The following is a 5,347-nucleotide window of genomic DNA, read 5'->3' as shown; positions in this document are numbered from 1 at the left end:
CTCGGCGGAAGCAGACCGAAGAAGCAGATAGTTCATCAATGAGCCTGCACCGAGCCTTTATAATTAGATATTGATCAGTTTCAGCAGATCTGTGATCAATAGGTGACGTCAAGCTGCCGCAGGTTAGCTCAGGACATCCGGTGGGGTTTCAAAATAAAAGCCTCGATACAGTCTATCTGCTCTGTCATCCTCCTCTCCTCCTCTTCTCCTTCTCTCCTCCTTTCCCCCTTTCTTCTCCTCCTCCTCCTTTTCTTCTCCTCCTCATCCTCTCTCCTCCTTTCCTCTCCTCCCTTTCTCCCCCTTTTCTCCTCCTTTCCCCCTTTCTCTCCTCCTCAATCTCTCTCCTCTCCTCCTTTCCTCCTCTACTCATCATCCTCCTCCTTTCTTCTCCTCTCATCCTCTTCTCCTCCTCTCCTCCTTTCCTCCTTTCTTCTCCTTTCCTCCCTTTCTCATCCTTTCCTCCCTTTCTCCACACCCTATCTCCTCCCCTCTTCTACTCTTCTCTCTCTCTCCTCTTTTTTTCTCACTTGCAAAGATAAAAAGATTAAATTCTAACATTTATTTTATAATTATAATAATTTAGTTTTAACTTCATCATATTACTGACACACATCTTTTCTTTTCTTCCTTTCTTTCTTTTCTTTCTTTTCTTTCTTTCTTTCTTTGATAAACTGATTCTTGTTGCTCAGAAAGTTCAGATGTTTAATTTCACTTTTCTCCTGAAAGAGCTGGTTTTATTTTGAAGGGCTCTTCCGGTGTGTTAGTTGGTTAGTTATGTGTGTCGGTGTGAGGCGGGGGGGGGGGGGGGGGGCGGAGCTTGAGCGGGTGGAGCCCCGAGGGGGGGGGGGGGGGTGAGGGGGGAGCAAGGACACAGAGAGACAAGTTCAGATAAACACACAGAGAGCTAATAACACGTCACTAGATCATCTTCATCATCTTCATCATGTCTCCTTCATGTCTCCTTCATCTTCTTCATGTCTCCTTCATGTCTCCTTCATGTCTCCTTCATGTCTCCTTCATGTCTCCTTCATGTCTTCATCATGTCTTCATCATGTCTCCTTCATGTCTCCTTCATCTCTCCTTCATGTCTTCATCATGTCTCCATCATGTCTTCATCATGTCTCCTTCATCTTCATAATGTCTCCTTCATGTCTCCTTCATGTCTCCTTCATCTTCATCATGTCTCCATCATGTCTCCTTCATCTTCATCATGTCTTCATCATCTCTCCTTCATGTCTCCTTCATCTTCATCATGTCTCCTTCATGTCTTCATCGTGTCTCCTTCATGTCTCCTTCGTCTTCATCATGTCTCCTTCATGTCTCCATCATGTCTCCTTCATGTCTCCTTCATGTCTCCTTCATCTTCATCATGTCTTCATCATCTCTCCTTCATGTCTCCTTCATGTCTTCATCATGTCTTCTTCATGTCTTCATCATGTCTTCATCATGTCTTCATCATGTCTCCTTCATGTCTCCTTCATGTCTTCATCGTGTCTCCTTCATGTCTCCTTCATGTCTTCATCATGTCTTCTTCATGTCTTCATCATGTCTTCATCATGTCTTCATCATGTCTCCTTCATGTCTCCTTCATGTCTTCTTCATGTCTCCATCATGTCTCCTTCATGTCTTCATCATGTCTCCTTCATGTCTCCATCATGTCTCCTTCATGTCTCCTTCATCTTCATCATGTCTCCTTCATGTCTCCTTCGTCTTCATCATGTCTCCTTCATGTCTCAATCATGTCTCCTTCATGTCTCCGTCATGTCTCCTTCATGTCTTCATCATGTCTCCTTCATGTCTTCATCATGTCTCCTTCATGTCTCCTTCATGTCTTCATCATGTCTCCTTCATGTCTCCTTCATGTCTTCATCATGTCTTCATCATGTCTTCATCATGTATCCTTCATGTCTCCTTCATGTCTCCTTCATGTCTTCATCATGTATCCTTCATGTCTCCTTCATGTCTCCTTCATGTCTTCATCATGTCTCCTTCATGACTCCTTCATGTCTCCTTCATGTCTTCATCATGTCTCCTTCATGTCTCCTTCATGTCTCCTTCATGTCTTCATCATGTCTTCATTATGTCTCCTTCATGTCTCCTTCATGTCTCCTTCATGTCTTCATCATGTCTCCTTCATGTCTCCTTCATGTCTCCTTCATGTCTTCATCATGTCTTCTTCATGTCTCCTTCATGTCTTCATCATGTCTCCTTCATGTCTCCTTCATGTCTTCATCATGTCTCCTTCATCTTCATCATGTCTCCTTCATGTCTCCTTCATGTCTTCATCATGTCTCCTTCATGTCTCCTTCATGTCTCCTTCATGTCTCCATCATGTCTTCATCATGTCTCCTTCATGTCTTCATCATGTCTCCTTCATGTCTCCTTCATGTTTTCTTCATGTCTCCTTCATGTCTTCATCATGTCTCCTTCATGTCTCCTTCATGTCTTCTTCATGTCTTCATCATGTCTTCATCATGTCTCCTTCATGACTCCTTCATGTCTCCTTCATGACTCCTTCATGTCTCCTTCATGTCTTCATCATGTCTCCTTCATGTCTTCTTCATGTCTTCTTCATGTCTCCTTCATGTCTCCTTCATGTCTTCTTCATGTCTCCTTCATGTCCTCATCATGTCTCCTTCATGTCTTCTTCATGTCTTCTTCATGTCTTCTTCATGTCTCCATCATGTCTCCATCATGTCTCTTTCATGTCTCCTTCATGTCTCCATCATGTCTCCATCATGTCTCCTTCATGTCTTCATCATGTCTCCGTCATGTCTTCATCATGTCTTCATCATGTCTCCATCATGTCTCCATCATGTCTCCTTCATGTCTTCATCATGTCTCCTTCATGTCTCCTTCATGTCTTCATCATGTCTTTATCATGTCTCCTTCATGTCTTCATCATGTCTCCTTCATGACTCCTTCATGTCTCCTTCATGTTTTCTTCATGTCTCCTTCATGTCTTCATCATGTCTCCTTCATGTCTCCTTCATGTCTTCTTCATGTCTTCATCATGTCTTCATCATGTCTCCTTCATGACTCCTTCATGTCTCCATCATGACTCCTTCATGTCTCCTTCATGTCTTCATCATGTCTCCTTCATGTCTTCTTCATGTCTTCTTCATGTCTCCTTCATGTCTCCTTCATGTCTTCTTCATGTCTCCTTCATGTCCTCATCATGTCTTCTTCATGTCTTCTTCATGTCTTCTTCATGTCTCCATCATGTCTCCATCATGTCTCTTTCATGTCTCCTTCATGTCTCCATCATGTCTCCATCATGTCTCCTTCATGTCTTCATCATGTCTCCGTCATGTCTTCATCATGTCTTCATCATGTCTCCATCATGTCTCCATCATGTCTCCTTCATGTCTTCATCATGTCTCCTTCATGTCTCCTTCATGTCTTCATCATGTCCTCATCATGTCTCCTTCATGTCTCCTTCATGTCTCCTTCATGTCCTCGTCTGTCCCTCTCTGAGTTCCAGTTTCTTGATGTCATTGATCAGAACAACTTATTGATTTATTGATCGATTAGAATCATAAAATGATTATTTGTTTTATTTTGGCGGTGCTGTTAGTAGCTGAGTGAACTTCCTGTCCAGGCTCCAGCAGGTCTGAACTGGTCTCTGCCGGGTCTCGTACTGGTTGGTGTTTGTGGACGGTTCCCCTCAGATTCTCTGCCGGTGAGGACGGTCTCCATGGAGACGGACAGCAGCTTTGTCCAGGATCCTTTGAGTTCAGACAAAACCCCGAAACTCTGCTGAGCTCAGCAACAGTTTACCAGCTGAGAGTCTGCAGCTCACCTTTAATATGAACACAGAACCAGTTAAAGAACAAGTTAGTTATTATTAAAGTTCAGTTCCCTCACTGTGATCTTCCTTCTGGTCATGTGTTCAGTAAAGTAAAACTACATTTATATATTTATATATTAATACATTTATGAGTCTGAGCTGCTGAATCCTGCAGCTGTTTGACTTCATGTTAGTTAAAGATTCACTTAAAGGAAAAGTTCACAGTTCCTCTGATCAGTGTTAAAGCAGCAGTCAGCTGTTTATATGACCAGTAAAGACTCTACGTGCTCATGAATCTGTCAATATTCAGAATTATATTATATTATATTATTATATTATTATAGTATTATAATATTATATTATATGAACAGGAGGAAAGATTCCAGCTGTTAATGATCAGCTGATAAACGTCAGTGATGGAGGACTGGATCAGTGTTTCACTCATTTAACCCTCCTGTTGTCCTCAAGTCAAGGAAGGAAGGGAAGAAGGAAGGGAGGAAAGGAGGAAGGAAGAAGGAAGGAAAGGAGGAAGGAAGGAGATTCCCTCTTAGTGTTTCCTGTTTCTCTGTGGTGGAAGTATAGTAACAAAAAGACTTTGCTAGTAAAAACACTGTAACGCTGAAACATAGACGATGAAGATTTGACTCATTCAGACTCTGAAGCTTCATATTAGCTTCACATCTACTTTTAAATGTTTCCACAGAAGGAGGACTGTGGATGAAAAAGCATCTTTTTTCTCTCAGTGTCAGAGAGATTCCTCGTTGTTCTCTGGTGTGAAAGAGGGAAACTCATCTGTGTGTGTCTGTGAAGTTAAGAACTTTAATCATCTCCATCTTTCTCTGTGATCACTTTAAACACACAGTACATTCATCAGTATTCATGTGGTATCATATATAAACACCACATGACTTCAGACTGGGATCTCTGTTACTGTATATAACTGTGAGACTCGTGTTTGCATTATCTCTGGATCATCAGGACTCGACCGCTGGTTTCTACTTCAGAGAAAATGAATGAAATGCTTCAAACGTCTTCAAATAACTCGAATCAGTGATCGTATAAATAATAAGTTCTGATCTGACTTCTATCGGCTCGTTTATAACATCTGGATGTGCAGAGATCTGCTCCTCAACAGTGTAGAAAAGAAGCTTCTGAATAAAGATCAGTGATAATAAGTGTTGCCACGGTGATGAATCCATAAATGAGTTCAACTAGATTTAAAAGCAGCATCAGGTTTGTTAAAATGTACATTTAGTATTTTTGTTGGTTTTTATAGAAGGGAGGGAGGAAGGAAGGAAGGAAGGAAGGAAGGAAGGAAGGAAGGAAGGAAGGAAGGAAGGAAGGAAGGAAGGAAGGAAGGGAGGGAGGGAGGGAGGAAGGAAGGAAGGAAGGGAGGGAGGAAGGAAGGGAGGGAGGGAGGGAGGGAGGAAGGAAGGAAGGAAGGAAGGAAGGAAGGAAGGAAGGAAGGAAGGAAGGAAGGGAGGGAGGGAGGGAGGAAGGAAGGAAGGAAGGGAGGAAGGAAGGAAGGGAGGGAGGGAGGGAGGGAGGAAGGAAGGA

This window comes from Scomber japonicus, chromosome 7 (genome assembly GCF_027409825.1).
Source record: "Scomber japonicus isolate fScoJap1 chromosome 7, fScoJap1.pri, whole genome shotgun sequence".
Lineage (NCBI taxonomy): Eukaryota > Metazoa > Chordata > Actinopteri > Scombriformes > Scombridae > Scomber > Scomber japonicus.
Note: the sequence above shows the minus strand (reverse complement) of the source record.